Below are 11,739 nucleotides of genomic sequence, written 5' to 3'. Positions count from 1 at the left end.
TCTCCAACTTATTGGTGATCAATCTCATATTTTATCTAGCTTTTCTCTCTATTAAATTCAGTCCTTTCAAGGCTAGAGAAGAGAACTAGAGTTTGGTACAAATTTCTAAGGAGGAAGGGTTTTGGTGGTTGGAGACCCTAAACATCAAGAGGGTAGGGTTTTCCACAAAATCTATCTATTTGGTGGGCATCCACTCCAATTTCATCCATAAATTCTCTTGCCCTAGATGTTTTCCCTAAGAGGGAAACCCTAGTTTTTCTTCCCTCAACTTAGCAACTTTCTTGAAGGTTTCATGAACTTTGGTTCACCAAATATACATTACAAGAAACCCTTTCTCCTTTCCTTGACCTTGAGTTACTCCAACACTCGTCTAATCTATCAAACCCTGGGTCTTGTATCCTTATTTCTAGGACTCTTCATATAAAATGAATTGCTTCCTTTTGAAGCCTTGAGCTTAAATTGTGTCTTTCTTGAAGACCTCCTAGTGAGATCACTTCATGCATTCACCCTAGAACACCTTTCATAAGTGATCTCTTTCCTATGGAGACTCTTCCCATCGGTGAAATTTCATAAAGAGTAGGGGGTTTTGGCTATGGTGATAGTGGGCCATTGTTGGGTCCCTATAATACTAGTGATTACCCCATTACTATTGTAGTTATACCCCTTATTCATATTGTTGTGTCCCTATTACCCCCATATTGTTATTTCTATGCCCCATAGAATCCCTCTATTGTTATTTTTGTGGCTTTATATTATTATTGTTAGGTCGGCTGGATTATATTGTGACTCCTTTGACTCCTATATATAGAAAGGAGGTTTTGTCATTTGAACCAACCAAGAATTGTTCATTTATGTAATGTAAAGGAGGTTTACCCCTCGAAGAGGCTGAATTCTAAGGCGTTGATCTATCTTTTCTATCTTTTCTTGAGCTAGTTTCATAACATTTGGTATCAGAGCTTTGGATTCTAGGGTTTCACTGCTCCAAACAGGTCATCGTGGAATTTTCGCTATAACTTTTTTCTGTGACGTTTCAGAAGTCGCAAAAAAACCCATTTGAGAAGAAATCACACTGAACCCTGTGTCCGAATTTCAGAGGTTTTCGTGTGATATTTACGGAGATATGATCTGAGGAAGTTGGTCTTTTTGCAAACTCCTGAATTACATTCAAAACAGGTGACCTGGGGAAAATTATCCTAAATTTCTCTCTGAGGATCAGATTGAAATTTCGTAAGAAGTTACAGAAAGAGGATGGACTGTAGTTTCTTGTATGCATTTTTCAGATCCATAGGTCGAAACAATGACTCGTGGCACATTGTACAAGTTTGCTCTACTGAACTAGTCTATAAGCAAGTCATTGTGGGAGATTTCACATAACTCTTCCTTGGAGAAACCAATTTGGGTCAGACTTGTGGCATTGGAAAGAGGACTCAGAAGGCTACTACAGGTCAAAATTTCAGAACTGAATGATCCGAAATTACAGAGATACATCAGATTCAATATCAGGCTTCTACAAAGTGAAAAAAGGTGTGTAGTTTTTTTTTTAATTTTTGCATAAGCTTGGTTTGAAGGAATTCAAAGGGCATAGTAAAGCATTATTATTGGTAACTGATGCCCTGAGGAAAGAAAATGAAAACACCTAGTAAGGAACCTGAAAGCTCTAGCATGACTCATGAAGAAGAGGAAGAAATGCTACATGATATATCAAAATTACAAGAACAAGTGCAACAAATGTCACGCTCACAAAAGCTAATAAAAGCTAAGATAAATGGCGTGGAATCTAAGATAAAGGGCATGGAAGTTAAGATGGATGATTCGAACACAGATTTGAAGAGAGACATGGCAGATTTGAAGAAAGACATGGACGAATTGAAGAGAAATATGAATAAGTTGCTACAAGAAATGGGCACTAAGGATGAAAGGGTACTAAAGGAAACTCATGATGAGAATAAAAGAAATGTTAATCATGATTCCATAGATGCTAATGTTGGATCGAAGACTCACCATATTACAAAAATCGATATGAGGAAGTTTGATGGCAAGGATCCTGCCACATGGATATTACAGATGGAGCAATTCTTCGATCTCAATAATGTGAAAAACACACAAAAGGTACTTATGGAAACTGTATATTTGGAACCAAATCAGTTTGTATGGTATCAATGGCTTTGCTTTCGTAAACAATTTATCACTTGGGCAATTTTTACGGAAGAATTGATAGCACATTATGAGGATACAAAAAGCAACACTTTTTTTAGCCAATTGATAAGTCTCAAACAAAAGGGTTCAGTAATGGAGCACATTGAGGAGTTCCAAAAATTGAACATAAGGGTAAAAGATATTCCAGAGGAGCATAGGATTGATGTGTTCATAGGGTCTTTAAAGGATAATATCCAACATGATGTTCGCCTTTGGGAACCTGATTCATTAGAGAAGGCATTCAGGTTAGCAAGAAAAATGGAAAGCAAAATTATGGCAACCAGGAAGCATACCACTCACAACTATAAAGATGGAAGTGTTGTTGCCCCTAGTCTTCCACAACCTATAAGGTTGACACCACAACAATTGGAAGAAAAAAGAGCAAAAGGGCTTTGTTACAGTTGTGATAGCAAATACACTAAAGGTCATAAGTGTGCTGAGAAGAAATTATTCTACATAGATTGTGAAGAGGAAGAAGAAAAGGAGCAAGAAAGGTCAAAAGAAGAGGATATACTCCAGGAACAAAGCCTAGATGAAGAACAATTAAATTCGACCATATCTTGTAATGCATTGGCGGGAATTACCACTCCTCAAACCATCAAGATAGAAGGACAAATCAAGAAGAAAAAGGTAATAGTGTTGATTGATTCAGGAAGCACCCACAATTTTATTCATTGTAGGGTAGCAAAAGAATTGAATTGCTTCCTATATCCAGCACCAGAGTGTCAAGTGATGATTGCAAATGGAGGAAAATAAATTGCTCTGGAAGGTGCCATAATATCAAGCTATCCATGGGAGAATATGTATTGACTAGCCCAATGCTTTCCATTCCAATGGGAGGTGTTGATGTTGTACTAGGAGTCCAATGGCTACAATCCTTGGGTACAATAGCTTTTAATTTTCAAGAACTTTTCATAAAATTTTCTACGGAAGGAAAGGAAGTTGAATTAAGGGGTATTGCAGGGAAACCAGGAAAGATAATCAGCTCTAATGGTATGACAAAGCTTCTAAAAAAGGAGCAAAGAGGTGTAATTGCACAATTATGTTCGCTAGATGTTTCCACATTGGAATCATCTATTTCTCCAGATCTCCAAAAAGTCCTGGACAATCATTCCAAGGTATTTGAGACTCCCAAAGGTCTCCCACCTATGCGTGATCATGATCATGCTATTCATCTGATTCCAGGAAGTGTTCCTCCAAACATCAGGCCGTACAGATATCCCTATGTCCAAAAAAGTGAAATTGAACGTATGGTTGCAGAAATGCTAGAGGCTGGTATAATTCAACCGAGTCAAAGTTCTTTCTCTGCTCCAGTAGTATTGGTGCACAAGAAGGATGGATCATGGCGCATGTGTCTGGATTATAGGGAGCTCAACAAGCTCACTATTAAAGATAAGTTCCCCATTCCTGTCATTGATGAATTACTGGATGAATTGCATGGATCAATTTACTTCACCAAGTTGGATCTTCGTTCGGGATATCATCAAATCAGAATGAAGATTGAAGACATTCCAAAAACAACATTTAGAACTCATGAGGGTCATTATGAATTTTTGGTCATGCCTTTTGGCCTTACCAATGCACCTTCAACATTTCAAGGTTTGATGAATTCAATTTTCAAACCATTCCTTAGAAAATTTGTGTTAGTATTTTTTGATGATATACTAATCTACAGCAAGTCTTGGAAGGATCATGTTGAACATGTTGACAGGGTGCTACAACTATTGGAGGAGAAACAATTATATGCAAAAAGATCCAAATGTTTCTTTGGAGTCCAGGAGGTGGAATATTTGGGTCATATTGTATCTCATGAAGGAGTTAAGGTAGACCCTAGAAAAATTAAAGCCATTAAGGAATGGAAAATCCCCACATCCATAAAGCATCTGCGAGGATTTCTTGGGTTGACAGGGTATTATCGCAAGTTTGTTAAGAATTATGGGAGAATAGCAGCACCTCTAACAACATTATTGAAGAAAGATGCATTTTCATGGACTCCGGAAGCAACAAAGGCCTTTGAACATCTTAAAGAGGCAATGTGCCAAGCACCGGTCTTAGCTACACCAGACTTCACAAAAACCTTTATTGTGGAATGTGATGCTTCAGGAAATGGAATTGGTGTTGTTCTAATGCAAGATGAAAGACCCATTGCTTTTGAAAGTCGTCCAATCAAGGGAAAGTTTTTAAGCAAAGCTATTTATGAGAAGGAAATGTTGGCAATACTCCATGCACTTAAGAAATGGCGACCCTACCTAATGGGAAGACACTTCAAGGTAAAAACGGATCATGATAGCCTTAAATACTTTTTAGAACAAAGATTATCCTCTGAAGAGCAACAAAAGTGGGTCACAAAGATGTTGGGTTATGACTTTGAAATCATCTACAAAAAAGGGAAGCAAAATGTGGTGGCAGATGCACTCTCAAGAAAGGATGAGGATGTGGAAGCATTGTTGTGCGCCATTTCTATTATCCAACCAGATTGGATAAATGAAGCAAGGGAGGAATGGAAGAATGACGAAGAAGTGTGGGCACTTATTCGAAAGCTACAACAAGATTCCAGTACGTCTGATACATTTAGCTGGAAAAATGATTCGTTATGGTACAAAGATCGCTTATACCTCTGTAAGAATTCCCAGCTAAAACAAAAGATTCTTATGGAATTGCACACTTCTCCCTTAGGAGGGCACTCAGGATTTTTAAAAACTTACCACAGGGTTAAGAAGGAATTTTTTTGGGATGGCCTTAAATCAGATATTCAAAAGTTTGTGGCGGAATGTTTGGTTTGCCAACAAAATAAAGTTGAAACAATTAAGACACCGGGTCTATTACAACCTTTATCCATTCCAAGCCAACGTTGGGAGGAGGTTTCAATGGATTTTATCACAGGTTTACCCAAGTCTGAGGGAAAAAGTGTCATCATGGTGGTAGTTGACAGACTTACCAAGTATGCACACTTTTGTGCATTATCACATCCATTTAAAGCCAGTACAGTTTCTACTGCATTTATGGAAACAATTCAAAAGCTACATGGAAACCCAAAGATTATTGTAAGTGACAGAGATCCCATTTTCACTGGAAATTTTTGGACAGAATTATTTTCTTGTCTTGGTACTCAGTTAGCTCATAGCTCATCTTATCATCCTCAATCTGATGGGCAAACTGAGATAGTAAACAAATGTTTGGAAGGATATCTTCGTTGCTTTGTATCTGATAAACAGACACAATGGGTCAAATGGTTGCCTCTGGCTGAATGGTGGTATAACACTTCCTTCCATACAGCAACAAAAATGACCCCATTTATGGCACTTTATGGGTATCAACCACCATCCATCACATCATATTTAAGAGAAAATTCTAAGGTTCAGGCAGTGGAACATCACATCGAACATCAACAACAAGTCCTCCAACTCTTAAAGGATAACCTCGTGTTGGCACAAAATAGAATGAAACAACAGGCAGATCAACATCGCAGTGAAAGAAGTTTTGATGTAGGTGATTGGGTATTCCTACGGCTACAACCATATAAGCAAATGTCCCTAAAGCAAGCTAAGAAGGATAATAAATTATCACCAAAGTATTATGGTCCGTACAAGGTGTTGCAAAAGATTGGTACTATGGCATACAAATTGGAGCTTCCTGCAGCTTCTCGATTGCACCCAGTTTTCCATGTTTCATGTTTAAAGAAGGTTATAGGCGACAAGCTCCCAGTTCAAACAATATTGCCAGAACTTGACGAGGAAGGAAAAATTATATTGGAACCGGAAGCAGTCACAGAAACAAGAACTCGACAGCTACGAAATCGATCAATTTCAGAGTATCTTATCAAGTGGAAGAACTTATCCGCTGAAGATTCCACATGGGAGGATGAGAATTTTATGCAGAAGTATCCAGAACTACTCAAGCGTTGAGGACAACACTTTTTTGAAGGAGAGGGGCATGTTAGGTCCCTATAATACTAGTGATTACCCCATTACTATTGTAGTTATACCCCTTATTTATATTGTTGTGCCCCTATTACCCCCATATTGTTATTTATGTGCCCCATAGAATCCCTCTATTGTTATTTTTGTGGCTTTATATTATTATTGTTAGGTCGGCTGGATTATATTGTGACTCCTTAGACTCCTATATATAGAAAGGAGGTTTTGTCATTTGAATCATCCAAGAATTGTTCATTTATGTAATGTAAAGGAGGTTGCCCCCTCGAAGAGGCTGAATTCTAAGGCATTGATCTATCTTTTCTATCTTTTCTTGAGCTGGTTTCATAACAGCCACTATCCCATTGTTGCTAATAGGTCTAGTTTATACCTTGTAGAGTTTCCCTCTGAAAGACCTACTAGATTTTGCGGCAACATTTTTGGTATCGTTGTTGAGGGAACAAAGCGTGTGTTTCATCCCTAATGACAATAAAGAGCCTCATTTGGCGACTCCATTGGAAGAATGAAGCCCTTGTTCTTCATTGAACCTCAAATCAAATGTTTGTAGGGTGGAGCAAGCATCCTTCAAGGCATCCTAAATTCCCCTTGGTGACTCCTGCATAAATTGATATGAGTAAGCTAATAGAATGTCTATGCTTCATAAGATAATCCCCACCTTCGACATCACTAGCACCCCTGGGTAACTGAATTATGTGGAACTCTGCATAGTTTTAGGGAGCCCAAGTTTGATGGTGATCCATCCTCTACAATTAATCACGTCAAAACATTTACCCAATATATTTAGAAGCCAAGGTGGTTCATCAAGATACTCTTATATATATATATATATATATATATATATATATATATATATATATATATATATATATATATATATATATATATATATATATATATATATACCTTTAGGATAATGACTCATAGTTGCGTGATAATTGCAAGCCTAAGAGAATTTCATTTATTGAAGTACTTGTCAATAAATTTCTTTGCCACGAGGCCTTGAATTCAAAACCTGTTGAGGATACCCTTCAAATTAAAAATCGATGCCATAAAGAGGAAGAGTCCTTTCTAGATCATCAAGATGAAATCATTGCTGAAGATGTTGAGGGTGATGTTGAAAGGGAGCATCGTAAGGATTTTGATGAAAGGGGCTCCTTAGAAAGTGAAGTTACAAAGACTAGCAAGGATCATAGCCATCCGCAAGTTGAAGTTGCCCTCATGGACCACATAAGGGAAAGCTCGAGGTATCCTTGTGATAAAGGGGTGGTACTTGATATTCCTTATGATGACCAAGATGATGACGAGGTTTTAAATCCTGAAAATCTCCAAATACTTCAAGAGAATGTGAAAGAATGCAAGGAGTGTTGTAGGCATCTAGTCGAGGAATGCACATATATGACCTCCCTATTGAATTTATGTAGTGAGCAAGGAAAGGAGCTCAATGAAATGCAACACAACTATGCAAATAATCCTACAGGCATCCTTCTCCTAGAGCTCGCTTACAAGAACTAAGTAGTTAACATATTTTATGAAGTTGTACAAGAAAGACATTGCAATCAACAACATAACCACCGGCAATGTTACCCCATTCCCAAAGAAATCCTAGAGCTAGATGTGCCAAAGGAGGATTGGAATTCGGGGTCACCCTAAGAAGTCACAAATGAATAAGATTATTGTCCCTTGAATATGATATCAAATGATGAATCTATGGAAGAGTTTTGGGTTGTTGGTTGGGGAATCAACTATGATGGTAAAAAAGAAGAGAGTTCTATGGAAACCTCGAGAGACGATGACCACATCAATCAACATGAGTTATCTCCACTTGCACCAAATCCTGAGTTTTATCTTAACGAGTGGAAGAGCCTCTTCTTTATGTTTCAAAGTGATGTTCAGCATGCCACAATTGTTGAAGAAAAGTTTGATGTCCATCTTGGGAAATTGGTGGAAGCCCTTATATAGCGAGGATTGAGAAGGATCCTTAAACCCTTGATGTTAATGAGAGAGGGTTTTTCTTCATGTTTGATCGACATAACCCTCAGTGTACATTTGATGATGATAGCCAAGAGAAAGAGGTATATGATGAAGCTCAGCGCCCTAGTTTGAAGGACGGGTTAACTTCCCCACCTGAAGACAGGGGAATGTGGTTTTTCCCAAAGTATGATGATAACATGCCTTGCTTTTTCAATGATGACCATGATGACAATGTAGTTGAGTCACCCTTAGGCCCTCCTTTTATTGTTACCCATTGGAATAATCTTGAGAATGATAAGCATCTGGTGGTGAGCCCTTTCCAATTTGACTCTTGCATTAAACAATCTTGTTATTACGATCCTCCATATTAATTTTTATAGCATCAGACAGGTGTTTCAGTCTTGAATTTCCTTAGAGAGGCTAAGAAACACTAGAACTCCAGAACCCAAAATAGGTTTCAAGAGAAAACACCTACGGATGGCTCAATTAAGTTAATTAGTCAATAATTAAATATTTCCTAAGTCTAACTTAGGAAAAGTGATTAATTAACAGGAATTAATTTAGAAACACGAGATTTCTCTAGAAACTCATGTGGATCAACTCAGTGATGATCTTAGTCATTGATGAGAATTTAATCATGGCTATTGGTGAACCTGTTGTGCTCTACAACAACCCCCCATTTCATAACATTTTCATTTACACAAAAAATTATTATATGGAATGGGTCCCTTTTAAAATTTAATTGGCATCAATGCTTTTGTGTTCAAAAAGGTATGATAATCAAATGAGTTTACGTATTTAAACCTTTTTGAATAAAAGTGTTCCAATAATGAAACATTCTTTTGTTATTGCGATAAAGCGATCGCAAGATCGCATATCGCAATGGCATAAGAGATACATTAAAACGGCACCTTGATCTCCGCCGATGCGATATCGCTATCGGCGATCGGCGATATTCCATGCACATCTAATAAAGGCACATAACTCTTCCCCCGACGCGACGCGATATCGGCGATCGGCTATCGGCGCTGCCTCATGTGTAAAGAAAAACGCTTTAAGTTATAACCCCGACCCGATGCGATATCGCTATCGGCCGTCGGCAGAATCCCATGTACTTCGATAAGGCGCTCAGGTCTTACCCCCGATGCGATGCGATATCGCAATCGGAAATCGGCAGGATCTTGTCTAAAGATTGTGTAGCATCTATTCCCCGATGCGATACGGTATCGCTCATCGGTAGTCGGCATTCTCAAAAATCATCACTTGAAACTTTAAAGTTATAATGATATCTGATTGATAAAGCGCAAATTTCAAAATGCCGTTAATGCAGGGATAAGGTAACGCATGTGTATTTAAAAAACTTTGCCCCTTCGATTAACGAACACTTGCGTCTAACCGCCAAAATATCTGTTGCACGCTTAAGGGGGTCATTCAGCTGGATAATGGTGTGATATTCATTTAATGAGTAGCAGCCCTTAAATCACCATTAATGCATCTGCAATATCTGCCCACTGATTGGATCCGCAGCCACTTTTGGGAATTAATCTCACCACGCTTCAAATGATATATCTTTCCCGTTATGGATTGTCATCGTTATTTCCTTGTTACGATTTCTCTTGCACTTGTGTAGAATTCATCTGTTGAGAGAAGCCTGAGCATGATGGGGAAGAAATCCAAGAGGACCGCAGGCTCCGCTGCTACGTCTGTTGCAGGACAGACTGCCGCAGAAAGCAAGAAAGGCCTAATTTCAGACACTACGTGCACTGGTCTCAATAGGACTTCATGGCAGGGCACATATAATCTATTAGAGGCTGAACAACCGAAAGCGATAGTGACAGAGGCTGGTGTGGATATGCTAAAGAAGTCCGATGCTACTCTTAAGGATTTGGCTGATTCCTTCCTCCACAGGATAGCAGCCAGAGAGCAAGTCCTTCCCTACACTGATGTAGTGCGATGGGCAATTGAGGAAATTCCAATCATAGACAGAACGTTTCACACAAGAGATGGAAGGATTTTCGGGTCGTTCAAGCCAGAGCACCTAAGGCAAATGTATCATTTGCCCGAGCCGGAGAGAATCTATAACAAAGCCTTCGTCGAGAAATTCGCAGCCGAAAATGAAGTACAGTCTGAACCCATCCGGGATTGGAGGCAGAACCCGGCCAAACACAAGCACGAAAGCTCGGGTAAGTACTCCGTCGATTCCTTGGCTTCTCCCTATTGCTATGCGGGGATTATGATGTGTAGACTATGGGGGTTGCATGACTCTGCTAATTTCGACATAGAAATGGTTCCCCTAATGGAAGCAGCTGTTAATAGTTTTATCATGGATTGGGCCACCATTCTTTCTGATAAGTTGGTTGTAGCTGTTCGTGACTTTAGAGCCAAATCTAGAGTTACCGAAAGGAAAATCCCGCCATTTTATTATAGTGCTTACATTATGGATACTTTGTGTTTTAATTCTGAATTTCCTATCCTCGGTTGGAGGTGGACCGCCCAAGACCCCTCACCCATTCATTTGTACCATCAGAAGTTGTGGAAGTCCTCTTACAAGGACCATCTGTATCAAATTTGTAATGGTTTTATGGTCCCTATTCATTATTCCATTTTTGATCGGCCTATTCCCAAAATCTCCTATCTCGCTTCCTTCGACTTACCAGCTGTAGCAAGTTGGTTCGGAGAAGAGCGTTTCACCTATATTAGAGTTTATGGGAGCCAAGCCAAGCCACATGTTCTCCCTTTATATGTTCCAGACAAATTGTTAGCCCGAGAAATCTCTTACCAGATTATGGCCGAGAGTGTCACACAAACTCTCAAGAAAGAGAAGAAGAGGGGCTGGCCCTCTTTTCCCTTAAGAATTGGTGTTTTTACTTTGCATGATTTCAAACATGCAGAAAAAGAGGCAACAAAGATGCAAGCTTTATCCCTAGCCACTCTCCCAAGCAGAATCTATGATCCACATAAAACTGCCTACATTGCCCTAGAACAGGCCAAATTAACAAAAGTCGTCCATCAAGAGGATATGTTTGATGACCTGTTCATCGCCGCCGAAACATTGTGGGGTGCCAAAGAGCTTACTAGAATGAAATAAAATGATGAGACATTAACTGAGTTCAATAAACTTAGAGAGCAGAGGTTGCAAACTCTGCCTCTAGATCTATTGACAATAACCCCAGCGTCTTCCTCAAGCGAGCCTGGTCAGCAACAGACAAACCAACCTCCTGTTACAACTAATGATCAAAAGAAACAGCAGGAGGAGAGGCAAAAGAAGCTACAGGCAGAAAAGCAAAGAAAGGAGCAAGCTGAGAGGCAGAAGAAGGAGCAGATAGAAAAACAGCAAAAGGCGCAAAAGGATCAAGAAAAAAGAAAGCAGAAGGAGATAGAGGAACAGAGGAAGAAGGAAGAACTGGAGAAACAAAAGAAAGAACTGGCAGATAGGCAGAAAAAGGAATTGGCAGATAGGAAGAAAAGGGAGCAAGAAGAGAAACAAAGAAAAGAGCAAGAAGAGCATCAGCGAAAAGAGTTAGAGGAGCAGCGAAGGTTAGAACAAGAAAAAGAGCGGAGCGAATCCCAGACAGAGCAACATAAACAGACCTCCATTGATCCTGAATTGCTAAAACAATGGAACCAATTTGATTCC

This window comes from Pinus tabuliformis, chromosome 2_1 (assembly GCF_031772625.1).
Source record: "Pinus tabuliformis cultivar Carrire ecotype Pingquan chromosome 2_1, CPIR1, whole genome shotgun sequence".
NCBI classification, from domain to species: domain Eukaryota; kingdom Viridiplantae; phylum Streptophyta; class Pinopsida; order Pinales; family Pinaceae; genus Pinus; species Pinus tabuliformis.
This window is presented reverse-complemented; position numbering follows the sequence as displayed.